The sequence below is a fragment of the Neofelis nebulosa genome, chromosome 8, assembly GCF_028018385.1.
Source record: "Neofelis nebulosa isolate mNeoNeb1 chromosome 8, mNeoNeb1.pri, whole genome shotgun sequence".
In the NCBI taxonomy this organism is placed as follows: Eukaryota; Metazoa; Chordata; class Mammalia; order Carnivora; family Felidae; genus Neofelis; species Neofelis nebulosa.
Genome location: NC_080789.1, coordinates 87,724,172 through 87,741,113, shown reverse-complemented (window position 1 = coordinate 87,741,113; position 16,942 = coordinate 87,724,172). Strand labels below are relative to the sequence as shown.

Here is a 16,942-nt window from a genome sequence, read left to right as displayed (position 1 = left end):
ACATAAATGGTTTAAATGTTCCAATCAAAAGACATAGGGTGAAAGAATGGATAGGAAAACAAGATCCATCCATATGCCGTTTACAAGAGACCCACTTTAGACCTAACAACACCTTCAGATTGAAAGTAAGGGGATGGAGAACCATCTATCATGCCAATGGTCAGCAAAAGAAAGCCAGAATAGCCATACTTAATCAGACAATCTAGACTTTAAAATAAAGACTGTAACAAGAGATAAGGGAGGGGATTATATCATAATTAAGGGGTCTATCCACCAAGAAGACCTAACAGTTATAAACATTTATGCACCAAATGTGTAAGGACCTAAATATATAAATCAGTTAATCAAACACACACAAAAACTCATTGATAATAATACCATAATAGTAGGGGGCTTCAACATCCTACTTACAACAATGGACAGATCATCTAATCAGAAATTCAATAAGGAAACAATAGTTTTGAATGACACACTGGACCAGATGGACATAACAGATATATTCAGAACATTTCATCCTAAAGCAGCAGAATATACATTCTTCTCCATTACACACGGAACGTTCTCAAGAACTGACCACATACTGGGACACAAATCAGCCCTCAACAAGTACAAAAAGATCAAGATCACACTGTACACATTTTTAGACCACAACGCTATGAAACTCAAAACCAACCACAAGAAAAAAATTGGAAAGGTAACAAATTCTTGGAGACTAAGTAACATCTTACTAAAGGATGAATGGGCTAGCCAAGAAGTTAAAGAGGAAATAATAAAGTACACAGAAGCCAATGAAAATGATAATACCACAGCCCCAAATCTCTGGGACACAGCAAAGGAAGTCATAAGAGGAAAGTATATAGCAATCCCGGACTTCCTAAAGAAGGAAAAAAGGTATCAGATACACAAGATAACCTAACCTTAAAGACCTAGAAAAACAACAGCAAATAAAACCCAAAACCAGCAAAAGACAGGAAATAATAAATATTAGAGCAGAAATTAATGCTATAAAAACCAAAAACAAAACAAAACAGGAGAACAGATCAATGAAACCAAAAGCTGTTTCTTTGAAAGAATTAGCAAATTGATACACCATTAGCCCGTTTGATCAAAAATAAAAAGGAAAGGACCCAAATAAATAAAATCAAGAATGAAAGAGGAGAGATTACAACCAACACAGCAGAAATAAAAACAATAATAAAAGAATATTATGAGCAATTATATGCCAATAAAATGGGCAATATGGAAGAAATGGACAAATTCATAGAAACATGTACACTACCAAAACTGAAACAGGAAGAAACGGAATATTTGAACAGACCCATATCCAGTAAGGAAATAGAATTAATCAAAAATCTGCCAAAAACCAAGAGTCCAGGGCCAGATAGCTTTCCAGGGGAATTCTACCAAACATTTAAGGAAGAGTTAACACCTATTCTCTTGAAGCTGTTTCAAAAAATCGAAATGGAAGGAAAGCTTCCAAACTCTTTCTATGAAGGCAGCATTACCTTGAATCCAAAACCAGAAAAAAGACCCTACTGAAAAGGAGAACTACAGACAAATTTCCCTGAAGAACATGAACGCAAACATCCTCAACAAGATACTAGCCAACTGCATTCAACACTACATTAAAAAATTTTTCACCACGACTAAGGGGGATTTATACCTGGGATTCAGGCCTGATTCAATATCTGCAAAACAATCACTGTGATTCATCACAACAATAAAATAAAGGACAAGCAAGACATGATCCTCTCAATAGATGCAGAGAAATCATTTGACAATATACAGCATCCTTTCTTGATAAAAACCCTCAAGAAAGTAGGGACAGAAGGATCATACCTCAAGATCATAAAAGCCATATGTGAAAGACCCAATGCTAATATCAACCTCAACGGGGAAAAACTGAGAGCTTTTCCCCTAAGGTCAGGGACAAGACAGGGATGTCCACTATTATCCAAAACAGTATTGGAAGTCTTAGGCTCAGTCATCAGACAACACAAAGAAATAAAAGGCATCCATATTGGCCAGGAGGAGGTCAAACATTCACTCTTCACAGATGACATGATATGCTATATGGAAAACCCAAAAGATGCCACCAGAAAACTTCTAAAACAGATCCATGAATTCCACAATATTGCAGTATATAAAATCAATGCACAGAAATCAGTTGCATTCCTATACACCAACAATGAAGCAACAGAAAGAGAAATCAAGGAATCAATCCCATTTACAACTGCACCAAAAACTATAAAATACGTAGGAATAAACCTAACCAAAAAGGCGAATAATCTACACAATGAAAACTATAAAGCTTTATGAAACAAACTGAAGAAGACAAAAAAAAATGGAAAAATATTCCATGTTCCTGGATAGGAAGAACAAATATAGTTAAAATATCAATACAACCCTAAGCAATCTACATATTCAATGCAATCCCCATCAAAGTAACGTCAGCATTCTTAACAGAGCTAGAACAAATAATCCTAAAACTTGTGTGGAACCAGAAAAGATCCCTAATAGCCAAAGCAATCTTGAAAAAGAAAACCAAAGCAGGAGGCATCTCAATCCCAGACTTCAAGCTGTATTACAAAGCTGTAATCATTAAGACAGTATGGTACTGGCACAAAAACAGACACTCAGGTCAATGGAACAGAATAGAGAACCCAGAAATGGACCCACAAACGTATGGCCAACTAATCTTTGACAAAGCAGGAAAAAATATCCAGTGGAATAAAGACAGGCTCTTCATCAAGTAGTGGTGGGAAAATTGGATAGCGACATGCAGAAGAATGGACCTGGACCACTTTCTTACACCATATACAAAAATAAACTCAAAATGGATGAGAGACCTCAATGTAAGACAGGAAGCCATCAAAATCTTTGAGGAGAAAGCAGACAAAAACCTCTTTGACCTCAGCCGCAGCAACTTTTTACTCAACACATCTACAGAGACAAGGAAAACAAAAGCAAAAATAAACTTTTGGGACCTCATCAAAATAAAAATCTGTTGTAATGCGAAGGAAACAATCAGCCAAACTGAAAGGCAACTGATGGAATGGGAGAAGATATTTGCAAATGACATATCAGATAAAGGATTAGTATCCAAAATCTATAAAGAACTTACCAAACTCAACACCCAAAAACCAAATAATCCAGTGAAGAAATGGGCAAAAGGCATGAATAGACACTTCTCCAAAGAAGACATCCTGATGGCCAGCCTACACATGAAAAATTGCTCAACATCACTCATCATCAGGGAAATACAAATCAAAACCACAATGAGATACCACCTGACACCTGTCAGAATGGCTAACATGAACAACTCAGGCAACAACAGGTGTTGGTGAGGATGCAGAGAAAGGGGATCTCTTTTGCACTGCTGGTAGGATTGCAAACTGATGCAGCCACTCTGGAAAACAGTATGGACGTTCCTCAAAAAATTAAAAATAGAACTACCATACAACCTAGCAATTACACTACTAGGTATTTATCCAAGGGATCTAGGTATGCTGTTTCGAAGGGACACATACACCCCAATGTTTATATCAGCACTATTGAAAAAGCCAAAGTATGGAAAGAGCCCAAATGTCCATTGATGAATGAATGGATAAAGGAGATGTGATACACACACACACACACACACACACACACACACACACACACACACAATGGAGTATTACTCGGCAATAAAAAAAGAATGAAATCTTGCCATTTGCAACTAGATAGATGGAGCTAGAGGGTATGATGCTAAGCGAAATTAGTCAGAAAATGACAAATATCATGACTTCACTCATATGAAGACTTTAAGATACAAAACAGATGAACATAAGGGAAGGGAATAAAAAATAGTATAAAAACATGGAGGGGGACGAAACCTAAGAAACTCATAAATATGGAGAACAAAAAGAGGGTTACTGGAGGGATTGCAGGAGGCAGGTGGGCTAAATGGGTAAGGGGCATTAAGGGATCTACTCCTGAAATCATTGTTGCACTATATGCTAACTAACTTGGATGTAAATTTTTTAAAAAAATAATTAAATTAGAAAAGAGAGAGAGAAAAAAAAAAGATCATGCCCTTCCTGAGAGTTCTGACTTATCTGATCCTCTCCTCTCCATTTTCCTGATCTTTGCTAAATAAATATCATTCTTCTTGTCTCCTAGGACACCTACTAGACTTCTATGTCTTTCTTCATATTCCTTTGGTCATTGCCAGCCTCCTATCATCTGAATCATGGGCCCGGGTCCAGGTGCCCTTTACCAACTCATCTCACAAACATTTGCAAGAGAGCACCCACAGTGCTGTGCCTCCCTGTGTTAGGTCTCAGCCTCATCTCACCAACCGCAAGGAGCTTTTGCAGGACAGGGCTCCTGCTCCTCCCTCTGGGTCTCCCCTGGGTGCCCAGCACAGAGAGAGTAGAGTGTGTGACTCACTGATTCTGCTCCCTTGCAGAAAGGAGAAAACTGAGAAAGAAACCTGAAGAGGGACATCATCTGACACTACACTAGCCTGTGAGGTTTAGTGTCAGTGAAAGAGGCAGCTAGAGGGAATCCATCTCTAATGGGCCAGTCCTTTCCTTTAGAAATCCCAGGGTGCCAGTGTGTGTGTGTGTGTGTGTGTGTGTGTGTGTGTGTGTGTGTGTGTGTGTTTCTGCACACACACTTAACAACACGCATGGAGGGGAGAGGAAGAAGTGGGTCTGAGGCTCCAGGAGTCCGGGTATTTCAGAAGCTGGACTCCCAGACCATCTGCAGCCCCAGCAGACAGAGTCCCATGACTGCAGGCAGAGGGTGGTCAGCGCTACCACCAAAGGTGAATGCAGGCTGGAATTTGGGCACCCTCCATCCTCCCTGGGTTGGAATTTCCTCTGTCCAGTGCACAAATCACATGATTTCCTATGTTCTGTGGTTCAGTCCAGGCGCCATCCTCCCTTCTTGCCCACACTCATGGGCATTTCCTGTGTTCGGAGCTTAGAGCACTTGTTAGGTTCCACCATATGAAATTTCTGACACTTAGTTTTGGCTTCTACAGTCTATTACTTTAGTTCTTCCCTCTTCCAAACATATTTTTTTACTTCAGGCTAAGGAGACAGGGGAGCAGACTGAGGAAAGGCAAATAGTAAGAGCTAATATTTACTGCGTGCTTACTATGTGCTGAGTATGTTGTATCCTTACCACAGTGCTAATTCTCACTACAGTCCCAGGAATTATTTCCTTCAACCCCTGCAATTATTTCCCACCTTTTACAGGTGAGTGAGTCCAGGTGAAGAGGCTACATGAAGAGGAACAGGGCTTGGATTCCAGCTCGGCCCAAGACCTCCTGCTTCACTACTGTCCCACCACCCAACCAGGGAAGTCCTGGAAGAGACTGGGAGTCAGAAGGCAATGCCTGCAGCTTCACAACAGGAAGGGGGAGGAGAAAACAGGTCAAACTGAAACTCTGGAAGGGCCAGAAGAACCCCCATGGAAGGGCTGGGAGAAAGGCCAAGGACCACTCCTGAAACCCGATAGGAGAAAGGCCAGTCCAAATAAAAGCCAGGGCAGAAATACACCTAGGGCAGACATGGGAATGGAGGAAGCCAGGGGCAGAGCACAAGACAGAGGAAGGAGGACCTGCAGGGGGAGGCCAAAATGGAAGTGACTTGGAGGAACCAGGCTACAGAGTCCAGGACAGCAGGAGGGAGCAATAGCAGAGGTATGGGGGAGAAAAGATAAAGTCCAGGTGAAAGTGTGGAAAGCAGGAGGCAGGGAGAGACTCTGGAAGGGATGTGGGAATGAGGCAAATAGAGAAACCCAGGGTAGAGGCAGCTTGTGGAGAGGGGGGAGTCAGGGTCAGCCTGGAGAAGGGAAAGAAGATGGGGGAGGGGGTAGGCCTGGAGAAGGAATGAAGGAAGGGACTCATGCACAAGTGCATGCACACACACACACACACACACACACAGCCTCCAAGGAAAGGGAGCAATTGTATGGTCATTGTCTCTGAAGACCAAGGGAGTGCCCCAGCCCCAGCAAACCAAAACCTGGTGGGTGTTTGGAGCTGATGAGATAAAGGGCCTCAGGACTCAGAGGAGGGGAGGAGAGAGGGAGATCATGAGGCAGTGTGTGTGTGTCCTTCTTATGTGGCAGGCCTGTGGGTGTCTGTGAATGTGGGAATGTGAGTGCATCTGCTCCAGGAGTACTGTGTGCCTGCCGGACTCTGTGTTTGTTGGTCCTCTGGTTCTTCATGAGGGTTTCTCCCATAAGTGCAATCACTGCATGGTTTACAATAGTTCTGGGCTCTCTGGGCATAGCTCTTTGCCAATTTACCATTGCCTCCTTGTCAGGACCTCAGCGAGGGCAGATGGAGCCAGTGGAGGGAGAGAGACAGACAGTGATGCTGGGTAGTCAGGGCTCACTGAAAACCCCAGTCTTCCTGCAGACATGTGCATGCACACTCACACACAAAACAAACACAATAAACAACCTTGCACTCACACTTCCCTGCACCTATAGCAGACAAAAAAAAAAATACATACACACACACATATATACACACACACACACAAAACTGAGACACCAGTTACACGTGACCACAAGGAGACTCACAAATGAACAAAATCACTCAAACATACCACTGTGCCAATAGTCTACACAAATGGAAAGCCAAGAGCTGGGGTTACAAAGCCCCTTGACACAAAGCAAACTGGATGTACAGCTTCTCCCCCTTAATAAACACACACACAGAAGGCATGAAAACTGGGGTATACACTTCTCCAATTGAGTGCATACACATCCAATACACACTCCAATTGAGTGAGACAATTGAGTGCATACACATCACTGACCAAACATCTCAGGGCACCCTCCAGTGGGCCCCAACACATCTCCCAGCAAATTCAGAACACCCACCCTGGCCATAAGATCTGCTCCTCTCCATTCTCCTTCATGCTGGTTCCCAATCCAGCTGTTTATTCCAGGCCAGCAAAGCTGACTCCTGCCTGCCTTATGGTTTGCTCATCCTGCTTCAGAAGCAACAGAAGGAATTTCTCTTATTTTCCTCCTCCATCCCATGCCTTGTTGGATTTCTTCCTCTACACCCCACTCATGAGTCCCCTCCCCCAGGTAGCCTTTCCTGATAAACTAACTGGCCCTGATTCTGAATTTGCCCTAGTCTTTGGCACTTGTTGGTCTGAGCTGGGTGAGTGTAATCAGTTAATTTGCATATCAATTAGCAGGGAGAGACTGTAAGCTTCCCAAGGACAGGACTGGTCCCAGTATCTCAGGCAAATGCAGTTCTCCCCCTCCAGTACCAGGCTGGGAATGTTCCCAGAAGCACTACTACCTGATTTCACAGAGAGGAACATTAATCTGGGCTCCAGCAGCCACAAGGAATGTCTCATCTGTCACCTGCTGCAAATGTCATCTTCACAATGACCTTTCAGAGCCATTTTGGAGGAGGGCACACCCTCCACTGCGTCTTCCCATATTCACCTTGTATTTAACCAGAAATACTGCTTCCCAGCTGGGTCCTCACCTTATTCTCAAGCCTCAGAAAAAAAAAACAAAACTTGGCAGTTTTTAAAAATCATATCCACCCCAAGGACAAGCATGTGCCTCTGGTGAGGATGCTCAGAGCTGTGCTGCAGGCTGTGAAGGCAATTCCCACAGAGGATGCCAGGTGACCAGGCACCTGCAGCAGCAGTTGTAAGTGCTCCTGTGAAGAAGATGGTTGCATGGAATAGGTTCATTGTACTTAAAACATGAGAGAGAGAAAGTCACCCTAAAAAGCACTCACTGACCTCCTCCCCACCTCCCCACAGGGTTGTTTCATTCCAGTCCAGCGTCTCTGAGGAGACAGGTGCCATGCTTTGTCCCCCCTTTCCCTCATCTGCTTCTCAACAGCCTGCCTCTCTCTCTCTCTCTCTCTCTCTCTCTCTCTCTCTCTCTCTCTCTCTTCACCTCTGTCCCTCCTGCAGTGAGAGGTGCCCTCCCTCTTCCTGTCCTCTGCACACCCACCTCCAACATATTCTTCCTCCTCCTCTGTCTCCTTCTGTTTTCTGTCCATCTCTCTTCTTCATGCTCCACTCTCACTTTCCCTCCTTCTGATCTCAGTCAGGGCTCTGTCATTTCTTCTCCATCTCAGTCTTCCTCTAACTCACATTTTGTTTCTGTTCTCCCCCCTCCACCTCCACTGCTCAGAGCAATCTTGCAGAGGGAGGGTGTGGGGTCTCCTTCAGCACCAGAGGGCTCTGCCATTTTGTATGGAGCTATGAATTGTTGTGTTCCTGACACACACACACACACACACACACAACAGCAGCAGCAGCAGCAGCAGAGCCCTTGACTCAGAGTCTGCATCCCACCTCTGCAACCTCTACCTGCCCCTTCTCACTGCCTCCCCCTCTGGTCTCCACCTCCTCTTTTCCCTTCTCTGTCTCCCTCTCCCTCCCTCTCTGTGTTCACTTCCCTGGCTGCCTCCTCAGTCCTGGACCTGGGTGCATGGATCTGTCTTTCGCTTTTGGTCAATGGCTGTTGGGCCCCTTGAACCTGAGTCCAACTCCTGTCTCTGAATCCCTGTGTCTCTCTACTCTCTCTGGCCTCTCAAAGTCTCTCTGTGTGTGTCTTGGAAATTTCTCTCTGCTCTCTTGATGCTCTCTTCCCTCTCTTCTGTCTCTGAGTCTGACTGCCTGTCTCTCTGTTCCACTGACCACTGTCTCTGTTAACTCTGTGTCTTGGTCTCTTGGACACTCAAGGTGCTAGAACTGGATCTGCCTTACTAGTCCCAACTGTTGGACTTGGCTTGAATTACTGAGCCCTACTGTCCCCATCCCTGTGTCCATCTCTCCCCTTTTGTGCACCCTCCCCCTGCTGCCCTGGGATTCCAGGGGTGGGCTGGCTCAGAGGGCAGAGAGATGAGGCAGGCAGCCCTTTGTGTGGAAGGTGGTCTGTGCCAGGTTAGGATGCACTTCCAGCCCTGACTGCAGCACTCTGATTCTCACAGAACATTCCCAAGGACTCCAGATACAGGTCACTTCCCTCCTGCTATGCTGGCCTGACAGGCCTTGAGTCTGGGCCTTCCCCTCCCAAATCCTTCCACTGGGAGCCACTGGAAATTCTGGAAGGGGACTCCAAGTTCCCTTGTCCAGGGATCTACATGAATGGATTATTCTGCTAGAAAAGGAGTGAGGAGGGGCAGGAGAACCTGTGCAGGTTATTTGTCAAAGGGGTGGGAGATGTGCAGAACAGAAAGTCTGAGAGTTTTGCCTCTGCATCCTGGACAAGAACGGCCCAGTGGTTCCGTGCACCCCTCAGACAGTCCCACATGGGTCAATCAGTTGAGAGAGGAGATGGGGCTGGGCTTCAAATATGGGAAGGGAAGAGAAAATATGTGTGTCCCTCTTTTATCTCTTCATGGCACATGTAACCCTTCTTGGACTCTCAATAAAGTCATTGGCTCATATTTCACAACCAAAACAGTGCCTTAAATAGTGGAAATCAAGCCCTTTAAATAATCCTTCCCACTCCACCCTCTCTCACTGACCTCCAACAAGTCAATATCTGCCCCCAGGACAGTTTGCCTTGACAAGACTTCCAAACAACCCAGTAAGCATTGGACCCCAGCTCAAATCCCAGTCATTCCAACCCCTCCTCCTCAGTCATTTACCTGGTGACCTTCCCTCCTCCTCTCCCTGCTTGCCACTCGATGCAACTTGGCCCCCAGGGTGTCTGTCCAAAGACAGACAGTCACTAATGAGCAATGAACACTGGAAGGGGAGGGTCAAGGGCAGCCTGGTGTGTGGGAGGGGGTTCCAGAGCTAGCAGATAAGGAGTCCTGTCAGCATCTGTCAAATATGCCATCTCCCTCCAGCATCCCTGTCTCTTGTCTTCTGACTCCTGCTAATCCACCTCCCTGCTGAGGCTGATGGAGTGAGTTCAAGAGCAAATTTGCAGAAGCCTAGACATATAATGCCTGGTCTGCTCCAGACTTATGTTCTCCAGGACTGTAACTATTCCCTTCAGTCTTTCTTTGAAAACTCCAAAATTCTGCGAAGCTGAAGTTGTAGATGGAACCCAAGGAGGAAGAGCAATTTCTCTCTTTGCTCAATATATTGATCTCAACCCCTGGTCTCCACCACATAAACCCAATAGTAGAGCTTAAATCTTCAGGCAATGGCAAAGAGGATGAAATCTCAGGATGACTATACCAGCCTTAAGGAGATTGCGAGTGTCTCCAGAAACCACAGGAGATGGTGGTAAAGATGAGGTTAGAGAACCAAAAGTCCCTTTTCCTAATATAGACAATTTCCACCATTGGGCAAGGGACTTGGAAGGAGGACTTGAGCAGGAACTTCTCAGGAAAGACCTGCGATGGGCTTGGTGACCACAAGAGGGCGGCAGACAACAGCTCTCCCTGCAGAGCCAGTCCTGGGCCCTGGGCCCTGGGCCCAGGGATAAGGCTGGGCTGCCCAGCCTGGAGGAGTCCTTGGCTCCAGCATGAACCCATGAATTTCAAAATTCAGGAAACTCCTCTTACAGCCTTTCCACTCAAATCACTTATTCCCTTTGGCCCCTGAAATGCCATCACCCATCCAGTCCCCTTCCCTTTTCTGGTCCCCCTGACTTGGGCGGCTGGCACAGAAGGGCCACATGGCTTTCCCTTTATGGTTGTTCAGCAGGTGACATCCCAGCTCACACAGGTGAGGCTTCACAGGGTCCCACCTGATGGCTAGAGCCAGATCCATGTTTTCTTGATTCCCAATCCAGGGGTCTTCCCATCTGTTCTGACTGCTGCTCCTAACAGAAAAGCACACTTCATAGGCCCCAGTGGGAAGTCTGCTCACAACCTTGGATTAAGAAACCCATCAAAACTGCACCCTTTCCCATGTGACACATGTTTACATACATGACTTGTGCACACAGAACTGTTAACCACAGAACACAGACACATACACCACAAACACTGTGCTGTGCACACCCTCACCCTCAGCACACACACCCCTCTGCCCCTCAGAGTCCCACGGCCCCTGCCACTCTCTTCCTACTTCCTGAGCTGCAAGAGAAACTTCTCTTCATTCGTTATTTTCTCTTTGTCCTGTGTTTCCAGAGGCTCTTCAGAGTTATAGACAGAAAGGCGCTTTTCCTGTTCCAATCTTGTTCCTTCCCACCACAGCCCTGTACACATGGAGAGGAGGGGCCATCCAGGGTCTTCATGTCTCTCTTCCCAGGGATCCTCTCTCTCAGGCCCTTCAATGCTCCTTGCCCCTCCCATCCCTCTTCTGACCTACTGACTCCTCCTCCAGATCCTTCTTGCTGCCACTGACCCTCTTTTAACCTCAAAAGCTGGGTCAACTAGGGAGGTGAGCACTGAAAGGAGAGAGAAGGAAGAATAGGAGGGACAGGGAAGAAAACCTAACTGCAGACCAAGGGAAGGCTCTGTCCTGTTCCCTTTACCCTCAGCTGGGAACTTCTGGCTTGAGTATGACCAGTGTTCTGACTAGCCTTACTTCCTCCCCTCTCCTGGGAGCTAAGCTGAGGCAGTGATAGTAACTAGATTGAATGCATTGACTCAGTGGAATGGGGCAAGTTTGGGGGGGGGGGTACATGTGCAAACTTGTGAACTGAAGGGTGAATGTGGGCATGCAGGCATGCCACACACCACTGCTTCTACGTAGCACCCCCCCACACACACACACACACACATGAACTCCCTGCCATTCCCCAATCCAGGACTCCTTCCTTATAAAAACAGATGAGAAAAATATGCCAAGCTTTCCGACACCTTATTCCAACCTTCCTCTCATGGGGGAAACCTGAAAAGACAAAACCCTCTCCTTTTCTTTCCCTCTCCCCATGTGCCTCCTTGTCCACTCTAGTGTTTGCATTTTCTCCTCGACCTTCTGGGTGCAGCTCCCACACAACTTCCCCAAAATGGAAGAGGCAGCAGACAGAGCCTCCTCCTTGCTTAGGATTGAGACAAATGCCAATCACCTTTAGGGGCTCTCATGGTGCCCATTCTGTTATAAATTCTTGACGTCAAAACCATTCTGATGTTATCAAATACAGAAATGAGCATACCAGGTAGCAGGGGAAAAACTTATAAGGCAACCAGATGACAGAGACAGGAATTGTCTCCATTTTCCAGAGCCAAGCTCCATGGGGTTGGAGCCACACACAGAATTACGGTTTAATTTAACTCAGTAAGGTGGGTGGCAGCAAAAGAGGCAAGGGAGAAATGGTACCTCAGAGGGAGGGTGCGTGGACACAGCTCCCACCCTGCAACCACAGAGCCAAGGCTCCTGGACAAGATGTCCAAGCAGTGACAGGGGAAACAGAGGGGTGATGGTCAGGAGGATTCAGTGATTCTGAGCCCCCAGTAATGGGTGCTGGGTTGGGTGGTCAGGATGGAGGAGGAGGTATCATCATGGGGCTTATGAGAGACTGGGATTTGGGGGCCTGGAGAGAAAATGGCTTCAAAGGGACTCTGGGTGAGACCAGAAGGACTCAGGCTGATTGAGACAAACACTGCCTCCCCTCTTCCCTCCCCAGTATACCCACTCTACAGAAGACAATAACAAGGGCCATGATGGAACTCAGCTTCCCCTCCCCCCAGCACCTGTGAATCCTGAACCCAAGCAGAGAGAGTTCTCCAGGGTGTGAACCACTCTGTCCCATGGTCTTCATCTCCACAGACCCAGTGGGGCAGGAGAGAGGAGGATGGAGGAGAACCTGAGGTAGAACTGCCCTCCCTTAGAACCTTCCTCCCAGGGTCCTTTCTCTGGCCTCCTTCCCATCTGCAGTTCTTCTGGGCATATGGAAGTTCTCTCCACTTCCAGTGCTCCAGGCAGGACTGCAGTTAGACCACAGAAGGGACTTACCAGATTAGCATCTTGCCCATAGCCACACTCAGACTGGAGTAGGGAAGGCTGAGGAAACTGGGCTTTTCGGAATAGGCACAATGAGCTGAGCATGATGAGATCAGGGAACCTGGGGAAGAGGGAGGAGCCACTCACTGGGACCCAAGGCATTGTAAAATTGGGCAACTGTCACAAGTAGTGGCATCCCAATACACTTTGGAATTTATTGGGAAGTTCTCAGGTCAGATATCACCTCCTCCTGCTTTGGTTTCAGATTGTTTCCCTTTTAGAGCACTTTTGGGGAGGGAGAATTTGAATTGTAGGTTTGAGACTTGAGGACAGAGTTTCAATTATCTCTTTCCATCTAGGTGTATCCCTGCTATTTGACTTTCCTCCCTGGCTTCCATTCCCAGGCCAGGTAGGAATTCAAAGGCTCCCTGAGAAAACCTCCAATGTCAATTAGCAATTCTGAGGCCTGCTTCCCTCTAAAAGCCAACCAGGCCCTCCCCCTTTCCTTTCTCAGCAAGGACCCCAACCCTGCAGTTCTCAGAATGGCCATAAGGTGGCAACTAATGCACAGATGGGCCCAGAACTAGGCCTGGTGCCTCACCAGAGCCAGGACCCAGATCTTCTCCACCCAGATCTCCATCCACACATCCTCCTTGCCAGAAAAGGAGGACAACCCCAAGGTTCTCAGGAAAGAGAGAGCTTGCAGAGAGAACTCAGGCTTTGGAGATAGGTGGGCTGTGTGAGGAGGGAGTGGAGGAAGGAAAGTGAGGGTGGAAGACAAGCCTGAGAGGGAAAACGGGTCTGCAGAGACCCAACCAGGAAGCAAGTGGTCAGGTGCAGTGTGAAGCCCAAGTTGAGAAATCATAGTTGGACTGCCTGCCACTCCCCCCACCTGTGTGAGATGCAGGAGAGAAGCATCAAAAGAAGAGACTTCAAAAGGGAAAGGCTGGAGAAGGCGCAAGGCCTTAGGATGCATTTACACAGCTGAAAGCAAGCTGCAGCTCCCCAAGGAACAAGGAACGCCTAGAGCCATTCACATTGTCCAGGGCCGGATCCTTCTTCCCACCTGACCCTTCCTAGTGTTATAGAAACCAATTAACTCGAAATTCAACCTTGAAAAGCTAAACCAGTAAATTGATTAATACACATGCTTAGCTGACTTTATGCACATAGTCTTTAGCAAGTATCCTAATAAAAAGAAGCTTCCTTCTGGAGTTGGAGCCTCATTCCAACATGAGTATGAGTATTCCAACCTTCACTTAACTGCATTTTGTTTATGGACTCATCTTTTGCAACTCCGGCCATACTCCCTGCAACACACGCCTGTCCCAGCATCCCAGGAGCTCCAGGGCAGCAGCCTTAAGAAGCCTGTTAACTGGATCAAGGGCAACCAGGAACAGGAGGAGGATGCAACCTGGAGGTGAAGTCTACACCCCAATAAAACACTAAGATACAGACAGGGAAGGGTCTGCACTGCCACCTCCGTCCTTGGGGTGAGACCCAGTTGGACATCATTATCTCTGCCATTCCCAGAACACAGAGAACACAGAGGGGCTCAGGCAATTCTCCAGGGCAGTCCTGGCCCTCCTGGTGCATACATGGAGTCCTGAGAGAAAGGAGAAAACCAAGCCCCTCCTTTGGGGAGGCCCAGGTCCATGTCCCATGCCAGGGGAGGATGTCAGAGTGAGGAGCAGGGACAAGGCTCTCAGTCAGGAAACAGAAGAGACCAGAACAAGGAAAGGCCTTGTACATTTCCTGTGGTTTAGAAAGAAACAGTGTGGGATCCAAAACCAGGAGAGTTAATCATAGAAGACATCCCAGAGGAGGAGAGTAAGCAGTGATTTTGCAAAGGACTAGGAGGCTAATCTGCAGGAAGAGGAGGAGAGGGGGTGGTTCAGACTGGAGTCAGACTATGAGGCCAGAGCAGGGTAGGGAGGACTAAACACTGCAATGTCTGCCCGGAGGAGCTAAGAGACCAGATCCTGGGAGAGTGTGGAGGGAGGGTGGGAAGGAGAAGGAATGGGTGTAGTGGATGGGAGGCCTGGAAGTCTAGCTGGAAGGCTGGAAAGGAGTCACTAGAGGAGGAGGAAGGGGAATATCATCCCAGTCTAGCTGAAGTCCTTCTCTGCCTCTTCCCATCCCATAAAGCCAAGAGAATGGGAATAGAGTCCAGGGTCCTCCAAATGGGGAACAAGAAGGACTCCTAGACTAGGAGTCAGGGGCAGGTTTTCCAGAGGCAGCCATCACATAGCAGGGGACATGGAGTGTTCCCTCCTGCAGGGCCTCTGGCTCCTGTCTGTAAAGTGTGAGTGTTGTAAGCAGTGATCTCTGAACTCCCTTCTCTGAATCTGCCCTGTTGATCATGGCCCTCCTGCCCAGGATATGTCTGACCCATCTGTGATCCACCAGCTTTACCCCCTATCCTCTCAGCGTCCCTACACCCTGAACCCACTTCCCTATCCAGAAGAAACTACTTCCATGCTTGGGGGAAGGGGTTCTGGGCTCCTCCCAGTGGGATCGTGCTCCAGTCCTTCCAGACAACCCACCACCCTGACCATCTCTGAGTTTCCATCAGGCATTGCTCCATCCTGGTTCCTCCACCTCCCTCCCCTGCTCATCCCCATCCCTCTGACCCCCTGCACTGCCCACCTCCCACTCTGTTCCCTCCCAACTTCACCACCTTCCACCCCACCCAGCTTGCCTCCCTCCCCCCTCCTGGCTCACCTCCCCAGACAACCCCAACTCCCAGTGGGCTCCACTCTCCCATTACCTCCATCTCTCCACCCTGCTACATCCTACCAATCTGCCCCCATTTCAAGTCATTTCTACACCTTCCTTTGCACCTTTCACACCCTTCAGAATCTAGGGAGTAGAACAGGGCTCAGAGCCCAATGACAGGAAGGATATTTGCCCCCCTCTCTCTCTTCCTGCCATATGCCTACTGTCTCTTCTCTCTTCCTCTAGGCAAACCCTGTCAGGTGTTTAGGAGAGCTGAAGAGACCTCTCTCCATCAGGAAATTGGTGAGTGGGATAAGGTGACCAAGAAAAACCTCCTAGGTAATTCAGTCCCACCTGGGGGACTCGGACCTCCATGGTGACCTTGTCCCTTCCTGACAGGCATTGAGTGGCGGGGACAACCCACAGCTCAGTGCTGCCCCAGGTTGAAAGGGACCTCAGGGAAGGCCTGATTACCTGGCCATCCCAAAGCCACTTCGTCTCAGGAGAGGACAGAGGCAAACGGCGACTGTTGCCGCAGGTTGTCCTACCACCTCTGCCTCCACTTACGCTGGAGGGAGACTCCCCCTCAGCTCCTAGCACAGGTTTGCAGGAGAGAAAGGAATGTGCTCAGCCTCTGCATCTTTTCTCCTCCCAGATCACTGATGTCTGAGAGCCCAGAGGATTCAGCAAAATTTCACAATTACATGGTGTGTGCAGGACAGGACTCGGGCCTCCACATGGAAACCACAGATTCCCCCAGAGTCTCACCTTGTTTACCAACTGTTTGTTCCAGGTGGTCTCCCCTTCCCCCACCACACCTTGCTTAGCCCAAACACTCCTGGGGAGAGGATCTCTCTCTGTGGGCCCCTATTCATCTTACTCCATCCCTGTATCAGGATTTTAGCTTCAGAAACAAGTAGTGCTGTCTGCTCAAGAGAAGTTCTTCATCTACTCTCACTTGAATCTTTCTTGCTAATGTAAGCCATCATCCTGTCCTCAGGAAATCGTGGGGCTCTCTCCCAACCTTCCCTTCCCCCACTTCTTCAGGGTCTACATGGTATGTCCCAAATATCTAGGTTCCACACCCCAGGCTTCCAAAGAAGCTTCTGGGCTCTGAGATCAAGCTAGGGACTGAGAATACTGAGGATCTGTGTGGTTGCAAGGGGAAGGCAGTGGTTCCTGGGGTGAGAATGGGCCAAGAACACTTTGGAGCTTGGTGCACACAGCCAGTGTGTAATATGTGTGAAATGGCCCATTGAGAGGCTGGACTAAGCTAGGTGAGGGAGGGTAGAGGGGAAGGAATGAGGCTGGATGGGTCTGAAATGTCTGTTTCCCGTTCTCTTCTCTTCCCCTCTGGGCCTCCTGGAGAGAATATGCTCTAAGAC

The 16,942-nt window shown here is 47.7% G+C and overlaps 2 protein-coding genes across 4 annotated transcripts in view; both read right to left on the bottom strand.

Annotated features, from left to right (window-relative positions):
- The window catches only part of LOC131519895 (cationic amino acid transporter 3-like), a 236,902-nt gene extending 229,356 nt beyond the window's left edge, over window positions 1–7,546 (bottom strand). Inside the window, exon 1 of the transcript XR_009265868.1 lies at window positions 7,468–7,546. The gene's annotated coding sequence lies outside the window, so the exon portion shown is untranslated. The remainder of the gene's footprint in view (window positions 1–7,467) is intronic.
- Window positions 1–16,942, bottom strand: part of LOC131519889 (cationic amino acid transporter 3-like) — a 184,947-nt gene that overhangs the window by 29,007 nt on the left and 138,998 nt on the right. The gene's annotated exons all lie outside the window — the stretch shown is intronic.